Below are 19,465 nucleotides of genomic sequence, written 5' to 3'. Positions count from 1 at the left end.
ACTTCATTTCAGTATCAGCAATGTGTGCTGAAGCTATTTCAGATTTGTGTACATCAAAGTGAGATGGAAACAAAAGTTGTCTCCATGACAACCGAACTAAGAACACCAAGAGATGTGTTTGAAAAATATGGAAAAAGCTAGGCCTGCAGAAATTCAAACAGTGAATAGAATGACCTCAGTACCAAAAGTACAGCTCTTTACATTCAACGTCAACTGTGGACAGCAATCTATGTTATGAACCGTATCTGATGCGGTTAGGTTTGTTTACATCAGTAATGCTTTTAAACACAGGAGGAAAACTAGCTCCTATTGTAAAGTATTGACATTTAACACATACACTGGTGTTTTAAAAACAAGTTGTTGCTAAGTTAAGTGAGATACGCTCAAATATACATAGTCGAAATGGGCCTATATCATGTAATGTTGATGTTAGCGTGCGGTAATTTGTGAAAATGTTCTCACCCATTTTCTCAACTGTGCAAGGGGGAACAAATTATTTACTTAGCACTTATTTTTCTTTTCTCATGCGATGAGCTAGTCGCCTCATGCGGCTTCATCACCTGCTGCAATTTGCGGGTATTTCCTGTGAAAAAAACTCCAGGGACTGTGAGGCAAGCTAGCACCTGCTATGAGCTAATCATCGCGTCTAAAAACAACGCTAAAAACCATAGATCATATTACTCCCCCGTAGATACTTACTGTACGTGTTGCTATTGTGATTGTGCACAAGTGTGTGTGTGCCAGAAAGAGAACATTAAAGCAAGATTGAATGTGTATGCGGATATTTTAATAATATAAATGTAGCGCTTCATCTGGATGACACAAATATTTGCACAAAGTTCACAAATAATAATGGTCACAGGTACAAAACATATATTTAACCAAAAATGTAAGAAGACAGGATGAAAAGGTGTGCAAGATGTTAGTAATTTAGAGATAGAAGAGTACAAGAAAACATGATGATGGTACAAAATTAATAAATCCAAATGTGATCAACACACAAGGAAGGATGTGTCTTAGGATAACAGAACCAATAACGATAATGATATGTGGACTTCATCGAACATCATCAAAGGGCTTATTATTAAAACAGCATGCAATCCTTTATGAGACATAGTTCTGTTTGTATTTTCCAAGCAATAATGTTTGACTGCTCAGTATTATGGCATATGGTATTTGTGTCATTTTACAAATAAGCTGAAAAAAGAATGCCATATGTGATTCAAATGAAGAAAAAAAGAAATGCAGTGCATTAGGAAACTATTCTCAGAAATGTCCAGCTTGTTTGCAAATTATCAAAATTCGAGTTTTTACTGTTAAATTGTTGCTGGAAAAACAAAGAAAAGTTACAAATCAGTCTCTTTTGTGATCAGTAGCTATTGTTGGTACTCAAATATCCGTCATGGCGTCTGAAATTTATCACATTATTATATCATTATGTAAATATTGATTCAACATAACATATTAACTGCTCGGTTGAATCATCTGTCATGCTTATTATAGAGTGGGAGGCGTATTCTATATGCATGACTGAACCCGTGCACATACGGACATTCTGCACGCATGTACAGTAAATTGCTGTGCGCTAATAATTAGATTTCCAGTGGAAGATAAGTTTGCTTCCCGAGGACACACGCACACGCTGCCCTTCTCTCTTATCTACCACTGTGTGGATGCCACAAATGAAAATATGAACACTTTACCTTATGTCACATCTTGTGCATACAGCATTATACAAGTATTTCATAATTACTACCATACGGTGAGTCTGTGTATGTGTGAATAAAAGTGTCCATGTATACACTGTTGCCTTGTGCATTTTGCCTCTGCAACACATTTTCCACCTCCCGTTGCCAGTGTTTAGGCCACTTCTCATCCCGTAGCTGTCAGCATAGAGACATGAAGACAAACTGGGTGAAATTCAGCAACGTATCACATTACACTAACAATGTCGCTGGCAATGAGTGTCAAGCGGTGTGTCTGTTCTAGTATTCATCAGGCGCTATCCCCTTACTCAGCGGGATCTCAGAAAACAATGTTAATGTCAAGGTCTGTCTGATTTTTGGCTGGACCAGAGGACCGGCCCTAGAACTGGCTCTGCGCCTGAGTACATAAGTGACTGATCAAACTGCAACCATGACGTAGACCTACGACGTCACCAAGGGGCGTTGCTCATGAAGTTGCGCGCACAGACTTTAGAGCAGCAGAAACGGTTGCATTCAAGACATGACACAGATGTAACTCGGTGCAGTTGTTGTAACGTGAAATCCAAAGCTAGAGAAGTCTACACGTCAAGAACACAGAATACGGTGGATCTCGAAGCTCAAGTGTGAAACTCCTCACCAACAGGATATTTAGTCAACACTGTCATTATTAGTACGTCCGAAACCTTAGTATGAAATGATGCAAGACTATTAACGGGGAAATATCACAGTATGAAGTGCAATGCTAACGCAGCGGTGCTAACGCCACAATAACAAAGACGGGAAGGAATCACATGATCCGTCCGTGTTATCAACAACAGTCATGCCCTGGTGAGTGACTGACAGGCTAAAAAATAGACTGACAGGCTGCAGGTTATAAAGACGGTTTGAGTCAAGAGAGACATGAATTTTACTGGTGGGGCGTTTTAACAAGAGGAGTTTGGCTTATCTTTCCCAGTCCAGCCAAATAGGTTTCACCTAGTCTTGTCCTACTTGAGCCCATAGCAGAAAAGGTTGTACAAAAATCTACCCAGCCGTTTTAAAATACCTTATATCACAATTTAAGTCAGTGTTAAGTAATGCTTATATACAAGGACAAATAACTGCAGTAGGTTGAATATAGGGGGCAGCTAGACCATGTGACTATGGAACAAAAAAGGGCAAGTGTGCCCTCTGAGCCTGCCAGTCAGCAGAACATGCAACAGATGTGGTGTAGAACCATGTCTCTTTTTGGCTGGTTGCCAAGCAGTCGGTGTCCTTTTGCAGTCAGTCCCAGTTAGTGGAGCTCACTGCTGCTACTGCATTCGAGATCTCGTCAACTCTCCCTCTACTGTAGATCCATGACTAGCAATTTGTCATCCTGCTGTCAAATCTCAGAGAGGCAGAAAGAGACCGAGTGAAAGAGATAAGGAGAGGAGTGCCATGATGGAGATAGTGGTCGATGGGCTCTCTCTCGTTTTTTTATAACTTTTTTCTGTCTGGAGTGTTCTCCCAACCACCTCGGGGAGAGAGTAAAATACTGCCTTCTCCTCAGTCACTGCCTCAGTGAGATAGAGGTCAGTCAGCTGAAGCTCAAATTTTGATTCTCCTTTTTTCTGTCAGCTTTCACTTCCTTCTACAGCTCTTGTTTGCACCATCACAGTTCAACAAGATAGTCAAGTTATACTATTTTTCTTTTCTTTGAAAAAAAACAAAAAACAGAACTACTGGTCTCTCATTCAGTCATTATTTACAATCATTTCCATCCTTTACATGCATTTGTCAAGTGCTGGAAAATGTGCATTGCTTTGGATAAAAGGATCTGTCAATTGGTATATAAATGGAACGCAGGTAAATGAACAGATGTAATGGAAAAGAATATCGTCATGCAGATGAAGAAAAACATGTATTAACTTGTTTGGACTACAGGTTGGAGATTCTAAGTACCTTAGTTGGTCCCAAACCCCCAATTTCCACAGCAAATGCTTCAGCTCAGTTGCAGCTCTCTTGGCACAATGCAGAGATATCTAGAGGCGACGTGAATGCTATCAAAGTCAATGGAAAGAGGACAGTGGAAATGAACAGGTGCTCAGAACAGATGCTTAAAGCACTTTAGGTGAATGCACATCTGCTGAAGTTGAATATTTGTGGTCGTGTGAGTTGTATGACTCCATGAGAAAACAGAGACCACGGGCTGTATAAATAATTGGTGTTTGCTGTAACAGCTTGAAAAACTGCAAACACTCCAGTGGTGAAAACTATCTGAAAGTTAGCATTTAAAATGTTGTAATATTGATGATTTAAAAGAGCAGATACACCAATCCAATCTGCAGCGCTGTATATCACTTTTGTATCTCGAAATATAATACCGCAAGACTTTGTTACATCCCGATCCCCTTCCTGCTCGCCATTGGTTTGCCTGCCTGTTGGTTATCTGCAGAGTTGAGATACAGCTGTCTCCTGGATTGGATTATTTCATAACGATTAGTCTAATAAGGTTGTAATTGATGGAAGGCCCTACCCTGCACTCTGGTATTGGTTTTAAGTGGCCCCGGATGGCCCTGCCTTGTCAGAGCCTCGTCTTTTAATGTTGTGATTGTGGCTAAACTGCTGACAGAGGCTGATGGAGCTTGTAGCAACACACCAGATTACTGCAACCTATTCCTCTTCAACATGCGCTCGTACAGTATAGAGACACACACACAAACACATGAGCCTTGTCACTTACAACTAACACAGCCATTCACTGCTTCACTGCATTTAGGCTCTCCTCTGTTCTTTTATCCTCTTTTCTGCTGCGCTTATTTAAAGGATCCTCAGCATAAACAAGGGACCAGGACAAGTGTAAAGCACAATAACCTGGCATTGGCATACTTTTAAGTTGTTTCAGACTGTGGCATGGGAGTTTAAAAAAAAAGGAAATTAATGAAACATTTGTGAATTTGTGAAGATTTTCACAGGGAAAAACACAGATTTTCTTTTGGTTTTCTGATTATTACATTGGTTTAAACTGATTATCTCTGAGGTTTTTCTCTATGTAGCAAATTATATTAGATCTCCTGCTGAAAAGAGTTCTTTTCAGTTTTTGGAGACAGAAATGGCAAATGTATCATAGAACTTTGAATATTTCCTGCCAATTTTAACACATTATCTTTTATTATTTGGTAATTTTGGAATAAATTAATGGACCTTAAGAACTGTACACCATTCTAATTTCCCAAATCCACAGTAGTACAGATTATCATTCTGCAGGCTCTCCTGGTGGATGAAATGAACAGTCCATTCTAACAGTGACAGAAAGGCACTCCAAGATGTAACAGGTCAAATAGAGGTTGTGCTTTAGTAGGAGCCAGCATCATTTTCATTCCTACAGCAGCAGTAGCTGCAATGCCCCATGGGAGTTCCACTACACAATGGGGGCTGAAGGGGTCAAATCGCAAAGGTTAAACCAAATATAATCTGAAAAACAACATCCGCGTTCACATATTTAAACAAACGAGCATGCATGGCCGAACATGCCGGTAAGTCAATGAATGTAATCAAGCGTGAACTCAAACACAAAGCAAAAACAAACCACAGGTCTCTGCGAGGAAAGTGCATGTATAATCAATTCAACATTGCTGCAGCGCTAGCCTGCTAAATAAAACAGATGACATTTAATTGGCTGCGAAGGATTTATGTGCATTTCCTTTGATGTACAGCAAAAAACATGCACGTGTGCATGTACCTGGCAAGCATACAAACAGTGTCAACTACAGTTCTAAAGAGAATATGTGTAATGTAACTAATGATCTAAACAACAAGGCAAACAAACAAACAGGCAGGTTTAGGGAAAGTGGTTAAAGGAGCCAATCAGAATGGAATAGTAAAACAAAAGGACGAGCGAGGCTGGAGGCAGACTGAAGCCACAACACAATCCATTGATTGAAAGAGAAGTGGTGCAGAAAGCACTCATGCAACTCCCTTAGAGGCACCTATTCAATTACATTCGGGTTATATTTGAATGACACAAGGCCTGGTTTCAAATTAGGACCCACCTGCTGTTTGTGTTGTCCATACAGTAAACACAGACACACACCATGCCATCACAAACAGCGAAGCACCACCTCATATCTTGTAATAGGGGCGGCGCATTTGGCAAACAAAAGCAATGCTCATGTAATTAAACACACACCAAGGATGAGCATTTCTTAGTTTGAGTCAGGCTTTCAAAAGGAGAATATAGCCAAACTAATAAAGAGCCAAAAGGGGACTAAAAAATAGTAAAAATAGTATGATCTCAGACTACAGACAGCACCAAGTTCACCAAAGAGTGCTTTGAATGCTGTTTCAATGTAGTGTGATTCTCTGTGATAATGGAAAATATACAACACGGTTCATGAGTGCCGAATTGCGGAATAGCCGGCGTACAAGGGAAACATGAAAAATGAATGAATGAAAGCTACGGTCATGGCAGTGTGTGAATTAATAATGAAAGAGGTGTTCGCTGCCGACAAGAGTTTTCTTTGGGTGGTGCAGGTGTGAGCCTACGAGGCGATCCGTTTCAGGTCCTGATGTCACGATATAATTCTGTCTGGACCAAGTTGATAAAGTTACAACATAGCTACTGTCATAAACATGAACTGTGTGAGAGGAAATGCACAGTGTTAGGACTGTGATGTTTGTTTCATTGAGGTGATTGTACAGTATGAAATCAGTGGTTAGACATGCCCCTCCCTCTGCTTGGTTTGGAGTCCTGCTTCAGGAGCCAATAGGGGCAGTGATGGAGGACATCAGGAAATGGCTCAGTAATTAGGGCTTTATTCAACAACAACAACAATACAACAATTAGGTCGACATAACAAAATTAGGGAAATATTCAATCAGGAAGAATGTCCTCATGCCTGTGCTATTTATTCACTCTCTCCCTCTCTCTGTTGAATTTTCAACAACACACTCCTGCAAATGTTTCACAACAAGCGCCTTTGTTCGGAAATGAAAGGATTCTGTCCTCTGAAATGCTCTTAATTTGAAATGGTTACAGGAAGTATTCAGTTTGAACTTTCATACGCAAATATGACCAAATATTCTGACATACAGTGAATTCAAAAAATAAATATGGATGAAGCAGAGTAGTAGACTATTTAATGATGACACTGGCCTTCAGGGCCATCAATGGAACAGCACCCATCTACCTTCAAACACTGGTCAAACCTCATGCCCCGAAGCGAGCACTTCGCTCCTCTACTTCAGCTGGCCGGCTGGTACCACCATCGCTGAAATCAAACAAATGTCGCTCAGCAAAGTCCAGACTCTTCTCTGTTCTGGTCCTCAGTGGTGGAACGAACTCCCGACTAATGTCAGGACAGCTGAGTCATTTGCCATTTTCCGAAAAAGGCTCAAGACTCACCTGTTCAGACTTCACCTCGACTCTACATAGCATGACCCACTAACACCCCTCCCAAAAAAAAAACCCTTACCTATAGCACTCTGATCGTAGCACTGTTTCTCTTGAAGTACTAGTTTACTCAGATGAGGACCTAACACTTGTTCTATTTTTAGCTCTTACTTTATCAGCAATGATACGTTGTGGTTTCCTTGTTTCCTTCTTTTGACAAATGTACTTATTGTAAGTCGCTTTGGACAAAAGCGTCTGCTAAATGACCTAAATGTAAATGTAATGTAAATGATGCGATTTAAGCCAACTAATCTCACGAGGAAAATGTGGTTTGGAAACAAAGGATCATTCCATTTGGGACTACTGAATGTCAGATTTTAGACAGATATGTGGGACCACCAAAGCGGCATTTTGGCGATAGCCTTCTGAAAGTCTTATGAAAACAACAATTTACTGCTACTGTTTCAAGATCAGATATAAATACATGTATTAAGTCGAGCACTCGCACAAGGAATTAGGGTGGAAAGCTCTATTTACAACCACAAAAAGCAGGCAGCCGGTCTGTATCGATGTCCTTTGCTCCGTTTCAGCACAATGGGCATAACCGCACCTACACACACACACACACACACACACACGCATGCACCCTACACACAACAAGCAGCGCTGCCCCCTCGTAGGGTAGACAATACATGGAACACCACTACTAAATGCCCATCTATAAGCCTGTTTCAAATAAAGGCCTCGTACCCTCAAGAGTCATGTAAATAAACGGCAAACAATGTTACCAGCGTAAAACTGTCATGCCTATTAATTTTGTAAGAGCAATGGCCAATGGGGGAACTCCCACTTGACCGACCAATGGTGTAACTTCATCACTCAACGAATTAATCAGTGACTCACTCAGGGAATCTGTGCTAACACTTGGTGGTCCTGGTACCCCTCACAGACACATTGTGGTCCTGGTAGTCTAGCCCTTAATCTCCTCTGTGGAAGTAGATACATAGATTGTGTCGAAGAAAGGTACAAGGCAAACGTATGTAGGAGGACAGTGAAAATTGAAGAAGAAATAGGACATTTTCTACAGGGAGCACATCCATATGCACGAAACATTTGCCCTGAAACTAATTTTGTTGATTAATCGAGGTTATCTGGATGTAATTCATCGGCTCTGTCATGCTGACACAGTGGTAATTAATTTGACAAAGATAATTATCAGCAAGATGGACCTACTGTGAGTGAGAGTGATGAATCAACACCCGCTGCAGTCATACATTCTGCTGTTAGCTCGACTGGGCCGTGCTTGTGTGCATGTGCTTGTACCTGCAGCTTATCAACTGTCTCCGCCTCCGTGGGATCCCATTCCTGCATCCCAAGCCATGCAGACCTGTTAAATACTCAAAGTAATCCCAGCCACAAGCCAACTGTTCACCATAACCGCACAGTATCACAGTGAAATCCCTTTCTCTTTGCAGAACTGATATCTCTCCTGCTGCTATACATGCCTCCCCCCCACCACCACCACCATCCCCACCCCATCCCACTCCCCCTTGTCTCCCTCTGCAGTGTGTACTGCAGCAGTTGGATGAAAAATGGCCTGGAAGGGGGGGCTGGTGCAAGGTTGCCAGCGGAAACATAACAGATAAACACGCTCACCTTCAGAAGCACACTGTGCGGTGTGCTCTCCGGCTAGATTTACTGTGCTAATTCTCCTAGCTTGCTCTCTTTCTGTCTACAGGTAGACCAAGCACACACAGGCATGGAGAAGAGAGTTAAACACGATGAGGTACGCTGGTTTCTTTATAGTTAGCAGTATCCCACAGTTGTCAGAAGCTACAGAGGGCTTTCCTCCCACAGGTGCCACTGATTCAGTCAGGCTAGCCTTGTCAGACCCTGGATGGGGAACTGAGCCCATGTCTTAAAACGGTGCACAGTAAAACATATGCATGTTTCCATCCACATACACCAAATAGTGCCTTTAGTAACCCCCCTCAGATGTTTGCCAATCACATCTTCATAAAAATGAAATCATTCCATCCATGACTATCTGGCGGGAAAGATCAAGTCAGAGAGACCGTAAGGAGGGATTTTCAAAGGGTTTTTATCCGCTTCAGTAATTAATACATTGATTTTTTCAGACTTAACACACTGTAAAGATATAACTTGATAATTCCAAAGTTATACAGTAAATGTATGTCAGTGTCCTATTTGTGCTTCAGTTGTTAATGATTAAAAACCTCCACACTGCTGCTGCTGTGAATAAACTATACATTTTTAACATAAAGCTACACACACACACACATGGCTGTACGCATAATCTCGTATAAAACAACAAAAAATCATCACTAACTGTTTAATTATCAGACGAGCAGCTACCCGAGCCGAGGAGGTATCGATAATTGAGGTCATGTCTGAGCATGTCCAGCAACAAGGCGGCTGTGAAGGCTAGCTGCTAAAGTACAACACACACACACACACACACACACACACACACACACTGGTATATTCTGGTAAATATGTTTCAATATCAGCATCCAAACAGCTGAAGTAAAAACGGCTTATACATTTGGAGACAAATTCGACTACTGAGACGTGGAGGGAGGGCACATTAAACACTGACTGAGCAAATGAAATGGTGACTTGACTATAATTTAATCATATTAAATGTTGAATATCATTAAATGCAATTAAATTAAATACTTGAGTATCAGAACCAATTACCAAAATCACATGATTTCACAGTTTTGTCAACAAATCATTTAATGATGATCACCCAACATTAATGTATCAGCAAGAAATTGAGACAAGTTGATATATTATTATTTTACTTGCCAGTGATTCTTTAAACTCATTGCTGCACTTAATGTCATGCTCATGCTCAGTTCAGCATGAAAACCAGTTCAACTGTGTGTCATTCAAGCCATCAGACATCTCATCGCCCATCAACGTGATTTATCCAAGCACATGATAATGAAAACATAATTGAAAATGTCATCCCAGTGGGATTATGCACATGTGAATCTCATGTGTACTGGGGAATAACACATTGTTGCATCTCTAACCGGACCTATGGAATCAATAATGTCCCTTGAAATCGTGAGTAACATGACAAACCATGTGGACAAACCCATGAATGCATTTGGCATGGCCGGACAGAAATTTAACTGAAATATAATCAATGTACTGTTGAGTGGACCTAAATGATGTGACCTTAACAGCAGCCTTTAATTAAAGGTGGTAGTAATAGCTGAAATCAAATTAATCATGAATGCATACCATATCATTAGCTATCAATTCCACCCCTCATATCATATTAGGTTACTGTACCCAGTGTATATAGCGGTTGTGCCTATTGGCTGCTTATAATAATACAGAGCTGGTTTTGGCATTTCACGCTAGCGATTCAAAAACAAGACGCATGGCATCGGGATGACATGTGCATACATATTTCTAATGCTGTGCATACAAAGAAAAAGGGAGGTTGATATATGTGCCGTGTCAGACCTGCATTAATAAACACACTTGACATGCTTTGCAGCTTGCAGCTACCGAGGCTATGAAGAGGTGTGTGTGACAGTTTAGGTGAAACATTTGCCGATGAAGGTTTATATATATATATATATTCTGATGTTGTAGACTGAGAAACAGGACCAGGAATGACAGTCCTTCATTACACAGAACATGACAGAGAAAGTATTATAATATAGTTTATTTGGGGCATTGTGGGTTTTTTTTCTGGAACATCTCAGGTCAAACAAAATATGCTTTGTCAGCTAATTTAATATTTTTATAGCATTATCCCACAATGAAGGAGCAAGCCTCAAGGGCAATGCCTCATGTTGATTGAGGTTTCCATTCCCACAGAGGAAGGTGTAATGGTCCCTATGGGAATCATTCCCAAATGAAAAAGGTGTCTCCATAGAGCCAGAGATGTCAGTAGTGCCTGTTTTGACCTCCATGAATCATTAATCTGAGTCGCAGCCCCCTGAATCCCTCAGCATGCCTTCTCTTGTCACCCTGACTACTTACTGGTTTCTCTGGTTACAAAGTAGCATCTGCTAAAAGATCACTGATCTCCCTTTTTTTCACCTCCTCACCCAAATCACATTTGTACACACAGACTACATTTTTGAAAGCACTACAGACGCATTTTTATTCTCTTCACTCTGTCATAGCGTTCCATCTTTTCACGTTCGCTATGACGTTTTTCTTTTTCATCTCACATATGGATGGGAAAGTGGGCCAGGATCGGCCAACGTTTGAAATGCGGGACGGAATTAGAAAGGAACGGTAGAATCCGACGGGGTCACATCGTCTGGGCCAAGCCTGAGACGCAGCCGCTTTGCTGCCCCCAATTAGACTAAAAACTACAGGCAGAAAGTGTGATGCAGTCAACCAGGCCACATTCCACCCCTGTGCTTCTATCTGTCAGAGAAAGAAAGGAGAAGTGGGAGAGCAAGAGAGAAATGGGGAGATGCAAACATTACAAGGAGGAAGGAGAGACTGAAGATAAATTGGTCAGCCCTCCCCCCACCTCTCTCCCTCCCCCCCGCCTCCCTCTCTCGGGACTGCTGTGTGCGAGACTGCAGATAGATTCTGATGTTCTCATTTATGTCTTAATGATTGGGTTAGTATGCAGCTTGTGCTCTGCAATGCTGTGCTTAGGCAGAAAGCAAGATCACAGAGGCACACAAGCCTACACGGGCGCTCACACACACACACACACACACACACACTGCAAGATGAAAGGATTATGACGGGGATCTAATGCATGCACTGGCACATGTGTAAATGTATGTTTCAGAGGATGGCACTATATTTTGCAAAGCACACTTGGTATATCACCATTGAGTCATATATTAGTTGGAATTCTGCAGGACATTCATCTAGAATACACCACGACTGAAGGGAACGCACTAGATACGTGGACGGCCTCAGAGTGCACTCGTATGCAAAGGTGGGATTGAGGTGAGAGAGAGAGGCAACCACAGAGAGATTCTACTTGTAATGACAAGTCACATCGTCACGGGTGGTTAATGCTGGAAATTTCAGGACGAGGGTCCTTTTAGTAAACAGCCGTATCGTTTTGAATATTTCATTGAGGACAATTATTAGCTTGTTTACTTATTAATCTGATTGCTGCTGCCAGAATAAGCTGCAGCTCTGTGTCGTGGAGAGAACGAGAGTTCTGTGCGAGCAGAGGAGAGCGGTAACAGAACAGCCCCCACACTGCTAGTAGGCCTACTGCAGGGAAAAAGCATCACATTTGCACTGAATTGTAATGATAGCTTGGAGAATATTATCATGATCGAGTTAAGCATTCAAGGCCTCAGAAGATATGCACCTAAATGTATACGCAGCGTGTATCCAAGACCACCGCACAACCTACGCCGCTCTAATAAGAACACTGAAAGCACAAACAGCTATGAATGAAAAGTCAACATTTGAAAATCATGTAATGTAACAGGTCGCTATAGAACCTCCCCCCAAACAATGACTGTCCAATCATAGCTGAGCAACTGTAGCGAGGCATGGTAGGCCTGCCAGGCTTTTGGATTTCTAAGGACTTCAGGAGAACATTAGCAGCTCTGTTCTTCTCTATATTGGATTTGGGGAAGTTTACCAGATATAAGATTGACTCGATATGTTAGTACTTACATCCTTTTCTCATGCACGTGGAAATAGCTTGTTTGAACAAGTACCTTATTTATTTCTGTAAAAACACAGGTTTCCTTAATATTGTAGGCAGGGTTAACAAGCTGCTCCTTTGTCTCTGTGTCCGACTGTGATTCATCACCTGAAGATACTCTTGACGTTGGCTGTTAAGATTGAGTCCTTTTTGCATCATTGAACAGCGCTGAGTTAGTATAGCCATCAAAAGCATATTAAGACCCTTTTCCCTGGTTCTCATTAAGTTCTCATAGAAACTTTGAAAAGTAGCTTGGACACAGAGTTAGTGTTATCTCTCTAAGTTGAAATCCTCAGTTGTAATTGCATTGTTGCATTTGTCATCACAGCTGGAGAAAGAAAATGAGCTAGCATCTAAAACGTGCTTATCTTATTTGTCTACTTCTGTTTGAAATCAAGGAACAATTATTTAAAAGTTAAAAATAGCCAATACAATGTTGAAGGGTGAGTTTACCACCACTACCATTATAAACTGCTGCTTTAGCAACAGCAACTTAATGGGGCAGGGCTTTACATTTGGTCAAATTCAGCACATGCCTTATTTTATGGTAAATATATATAATAGATTTTGTCATATGGTAAACAGACATAAAGAAATACGAAAAGATGTGATTTTCCCAAAACATAGTTTTTAAAGATAAGTCATCATAAAACAAGATAGCAAGTGTTGATTACCTGTCTTTGCATATCTGCAGGGCATTGTTAATCTATATTGAACTGTATATGCACAAACAAAATCAGTATCTCAAGTGAATATGCATATGTTCAGATCAAACAATGACAGGTCTATTAATCTAAGATACATATTCCATTACAAGAGGCTGTGTAGGAACATGGCTGCACCCCAATACCTGCTGGCTTATTACAACTCAAGGGCCCACTCAAACCACCTTGCCTGTCCTCTCGTGTCATTGATCTACACCACGGTACGTAACCGAATACAGATTTTACACTCACATCCAACGAAAAACAGATAATAGGCAAAGGTGGAAGAGAAGGCCACTGTGGTGTTTTCGAGGCTTCCTTCGTCCCATCCAATATTTATCCGAGACAAGACCGTGGTTGTAATTCCATTGGGCTGTGATAACAAAATGGACCGTCTAATAGCGTCATTGGCTGGGAGAGAGAGCGAGCCCGGGGGCCCCGGCTCACCACTGCTTAGGGGGGTTGATATATGAGAGGATGAGAGGAGAGCAGGAGGGAGGAGAGGAGCTCAGGGGCAGCAGCAGTTTCCTATAATAGTAACACTGCAATACCTGCAATACCCATGATCACTATGATGTGTGTAACAGCGCAGGTGCACAGAGTTCTACATAAATGGGGTGAGTGGAGCATGTGTGTAGCAGCGCGTGTGTGTGTGTGGGTGCATTTCCCTGGGTCAGGCGCTTCATAATCCAGAGATTTTCCACTCTGCTGCCTCCATTGTGAGGAGGAGAGAACACAGGAACTCTTGGTGCACTCTGCTCCACTTCCAAACACCAGCTCCATATGACAAAGGCTAATACTACACTTCAGCCTCATCAAGTATATGCGTCCTCTTCAGCGCTAATCACTGTCACCCACTCATCGAGGGGTTTGCTTAATGAGGAATATTCTCACCGACTGCTGCGATGAAAGTGCAAACACTCTTTTCTTTTTGGTGCCCAGCAATAATAGATAACCCATATCGCTCAATTATTGATAGCCTATAGCTCCCCCGCAGTTCCAGGTCTGCTCGGACAGTAGAGCTCAGGACCCTTTTCACATAAATCTTGCAAGAATCGGGGGTTAGTGTTGAGCTGTAGTTGGATTACAAGTCAGGTCATGTGACCATATTCATTTCAGAATTAGCTTCCAAATTCTGTTTTTCTGTTAGTTATCAATCTGGTGAAAAACAAAAAAACAAAAACAATGCGTCTGACTCACGATGTGTGTGGCTTTCAGCCTCAAGCCCATTCATTTCTACTGAAGACATAAATCTTTAAATATGGGTCTGAATGCAGTTATATACTTTTCAGTATTATGAAAGGCACTGTAGTTTTTCAGCAAATGTTCCACAAACAGGAGTGAATAGTGCAGTTGTTGGGGACTATTTTGTAATGCGGGTATGATTCACAAAAGATGACATGTTCAGCCAGACTGACGTGATGAACCACCTGTAGGTGACAGACTGTACATTTATCATCCAACCAAATCACTCTTATTCCAGTGATCTCCCAATGTTGTACTTTGTCTCCTCACCTTGGCTATGATTCTGCCCTCCTATCCCAAATTCACTTCACATTTTCTCACCATTTGCCATCTCTTTTATGTGGTTCTATTCTCATTCGCTCCCTCTAATTTGCCACTCGGCACAATCCTACAAATAAAAGGGGGCATAAGTGTGATAGATTAGGCGTGGCAGAGTAGTATCCGAGTGTGGAGAAAGAGCTCGCCGAGCTATGACAATGTGTTTTATGAAATTGACGTTTTGGAGCATGTTTCTGCGGAGTCACAATCTCCGATGAGTCTGTACTGCTCCATTATGTAGATGAGTAACTCCTGGGAATTCACAGGAGTGGAACTGACTTTTTATAAGAGCGAACACTCGCCGTGTCCTCCACTGAACCGTCTGCAGAGGCCAGTCTTGTGGCGTAGAGTTACGGGGACATTATGAATGAAACAGTCATCAACAGCTTTTTGGAAATGTAACACAGCTGCACTTGCTGTTGTTGGCACAAAGAGTGCGCTAACCTTCTCCAGGTCATTCTCTGGTATAGCTGTACCACCAAATCTCGCCCTTGGACAATCTTTACAGACAACAACCATATACTCAGGCCTTGAATAATCCCTGTACACACATACATAGCTCAGTTTCCTCTTCATTCCTGATGTCCCCGCACTCTTCTAGGAGCTCGCATTCCCAACATTTGCATTTAAATTGAAAACGGAGTAAGTAATTCCTTAATTCCCTTCAAATCCACAGTCCCAGATGACCCCTCTACACAGTGTCCTCCCACACACATCTACAAGAACAGAACAATCTTTTCCTGGATACTGCTGTGTGCTTGACACCTCCTCTTCCTCCCCCACGTACTATGCACAAAAGGGTGTACATACAAGTCCGCACATGCACATACATGAATAAGCAGACTGGACGTGCTCTCACACACACACGCGCGCACGCACCAAGCCATGTCAGCGTCAAAAGAGGATGTGTGAGGATTTGTGTTGTCATGAGGCGGAGCACAATGACTCCTGCACTGCTGTGAGCTCTTTGCTTTCTTAGTGATGACTCTTTTATGTGGGCAGTTGCTCTGAGGACACCTTTTGTCTGCTGTTCCATCAACCAGGATGCAATGCTTAGAAAGACGCAATTAACAAAATGCAGGGAGTCCCTTTCTACCATGCATGATCATTTTGAATAGATTCAAGTGTTGACATTGCCAGACTACTACTTTTATCAATCTGCTGAAACATCACCCCTGGTTATACCCACACAAACTGTTTCATATGCAGTTTGCTCTTTAGCTATTCAGAGTTTGTAAAAGACCTGCAAGGGTTAATAGAAACTAGATCCATAAAGGACCACTGGAAGCAATACTTGAATGTGTCATTTTGATTATGGTACACTGCAGAAAGGAGGTTTTGAAGTGTCAGCAGTGCTGACGCCCGCGTTTCAACCCTGTGCTATGCAGGATTTAAATTAAGGTCAACCATCCGCTCTGTAAACTTTTTCTCACATCTGTTGAGCAGATATATTGTTCACATTCCAGTCAGACGGCCCACACGGAATAGATGTATGTAGATGTATGTGAATGTAGAATATGTACCACATGAATGTAGTCACACTTGGTCAGCACCCCTTGGTATCACTTGAATTCAGGGAACACTGTACACTACTTGGTTAGGCCTGCAGGTCTGTTGAGCAACATCCTGGAGCAGAAACACCAGCAGTCTCCTCTCATATAATTTTACGTCTAATCCTCTGGATCACTGTGATTTGCTCCATGGGAAAATGTGTAAATTTTTTACAGAAACAAATCATTCGCTGTCGATGTATGTTCAGCTTTATCTTCAGAAGTCGGATGTGAAAGTCCCCGATCAACTTCCAAATATACAATATGCAGTTACTGGTGTCGAGTTACTTTACAGGAGCTTATTGCAGGGACTTCTTCTGTAAAAGATGCAGCGATGACAAATGTGTATGATAATAGAGAAAACAAGCGTGTCTCTTGAGGATTCGCTCTACTTATCCATATTATTGGGTTTGATATTATGACTTTGGTCTGCCAGCTTACAGCCACGTCTTAATGTCTCCATCATCTAAATAAGGTCCCCTGACTCCCCACTCAGCTAAATGTCATCAGCATGCGAATGTGGTTGCCACAAAACTCCCATAAGTGGCTTCTGTCTCTAAGCCTTGAAGGAAAAGGTTCCTGCCTTAATATGCTAAGTAAAGATGAGCGCCCCAGTGCTCTCCTGGCCTGTATCAATTATTAATAAAAGAGCTAAGAGGTCCTCTCTCTGGGGTACTGATCAATGGTGAATCGCTGAATGTAGTTTAGTGGGCCTGTGTGTGTGTGTGTGTGCCTGTGGTTCAGATTTGTTTACTTGATAGTTTACTTATCATTACCTATTATTGACCTATGACTTTTGATTGGTGATTTAAGGTTGTAGCATCCTGGGGGGTTTCCATTCAGAGCTCCATCATGACAAGTTATTATTTTTATCCAGGGGCAACAAGTTAAGATTCAAAATATATTTGTTGTTTTTTTTTTACTCCTGGCCCTCCTTTTGGCTTGTTTCAGAAAAGGTCACAGAGACAAATTTAGCTAAATAATAATAATTTGACTTACTTTGATTCAATTCAAAGTGAAATGTCTTTGATTGAGACTGATTTGGTATCAGAATCACACTTCCTGCGGCGCTATTACAGTGCGTTAAAATAGCTCAAAAGAAACAACTGCACGACTCCTCAACAATAGCTGAGATATCACATTTAGACAACTGTTAAGAGGTGTAATGTGCATCAGAAGAGGATAAGGACGCAGCACGGTCAAAATAAATAAACCAACGGGTGTTTTGGTTTTTTTTTTTTTTTTTTTTTGCTGACAAAGAGACCAGCTGCCTCTTAGACATCTCTCCGCCAAACAAGCAAACACAGTTGAAATCTGTCCATTCAAGTGTGAGCTGCTGCTGGAGCTGTTTAGAAATTTTAGCTACAGTAGCAGGTTATCACTCCCTTGGCACACATAAACAAACCAACATCACAGGCTAGCGTGATGTGAGTAAGCTACATTGCTCCCAGCTCCTGAAGGTGTGCAAATATGTATTTTGTGTGTGTATGTGTGTGTGTGTGTGTCTGCAAACTATGCCTGTTGATATGATAAAGTGTGTGTAATGCTTATGAGTCCTACTTTTTTATTTCGGTCCCTTCCAATTCATATTTTCAGGAAGTTTTGCTTCTCCTTATTACCCTTTTTCATTATGTCAGATATTATTCATCCCTGGGGACAATATACACAATAAAGGAATTGGGGTAAATTATTATTCCCTATGTTAGAGGAGTATATTTATATGTCTACCTTCCCCTTACAGCAGCACCTGTTACACTGAGATAAACAAGCAGCAGCTGAGCCACAACTGTTTGTCTGAGGTGAGGACAAGAGATTATAGATCCTGGAACATTATTTGATCAAGGGTGTTTTTATGTTGTTCTGTGTCTTGGTCTGTCCCAATGCCCTTGTTTCATTGTTTCTAAGACAATTCTGTGACTGTGAATTTACCTCGGTTGAAGCATTTGTTTAACCAGCTCCTGAGTTCTGAGATCCTGACATCTAAATGAAATACTTGTTTTTCTTGAATATAGCAACAATGTTCCAATACAAATACCAGTTGTCTCTTAAAAATGGCTCATACCCCATTTAAACAAAGCTAGAAAACCCGGTGACAAGCCCTCTAAATTATATAGCTCTAGAGTTATACAGATGCTGCTTGAAAAGGCATGAAAAGGTGAAAAATGGTCACTGTGGTAGAATATATTCAGTAGGATATAGTAAGGTATTTTCAGCTTGAAAGGATCCCACCTGTGTCATTGTTTTTTCATAAGGTGATGATTCACAAACAAAATCCTATAAAGCAACCACAGATTGTACCAATCATACACAGGGATGAATATTCTGTGTACACAATGTAAAAAAAAAAACACAAATCACAACAAGCAATCACAGCAAGTGTTTTTTCAGTATTTAACTGTGCATTACAAGTGTAATAGTGTGTAGGCCAATCTCTCAACGGGTTTGAGGATGCTACAAGATTTTGCCCTCTAAGAGCTGTTGCTATTGGGTTAAGGGCAAAGGTGATGTAGTTTTTGCACCACTGTTACACCAAGGTCCACAAGCAGACAACACACACTCATTGATAAACCTAAGATCCCACATCAAAAATAATACCCAAGGCACCGACTGTGCCATGGTTAACACCCTGGAGGAGCCCCGCGGAGAACAAAAATGTATCACACAGCACTGTCATTGTAGAAGAGTGGGCATCAATTCTGTACTGGTCCCCAGCCTGGCTAATCCGTGAAGATCACATTAGAGGCATGCGTGAATCGTACGTAAAAGCGCCTTATTGGTCAGTGCTTGATTGGTCATCTTCCACTTTTAATACTGAATGAGTTGGGGAGGATTCAGAGAGATCTCGCAGGTAAAAACTGATGAAAGGTCACGGAGAAGCTCAGGTTTCTGCTGCGCGGATG

The 19,465-nt window shown here is 41.5% G+C and overlaps 1 protein-coding gene across 1 annotated transcript in view; it reads right to left on the bottom strand.

Annotated features, from left to right (window-relative positions):
• nalf1b (NALCN channel auxiliary factor 1b) overlaps positions 1 to 19,465 on the bottom strand; it is a 64,962-nt gene that overhangs the window by 3,505 nt on the left and 41,992 nt on the right. The window lies entirely within an intron of this gene.

Source organism: Eutrigla gurnardus (assembly GCF_963514095.1).
Source record: "Eutrigla gurnardus genome assembly, chromosome: 12".
NCBI lineage: Eukaryota > Metazoa > Chordata > Actinopteri > Perciformes > Triglidae > Eutrigla > Eutrigla gurnardus.
Note: the sequence above shows the minus strand (reverse complement) of the source record. Positions and strands in the feature narration are given on the sequence as shown.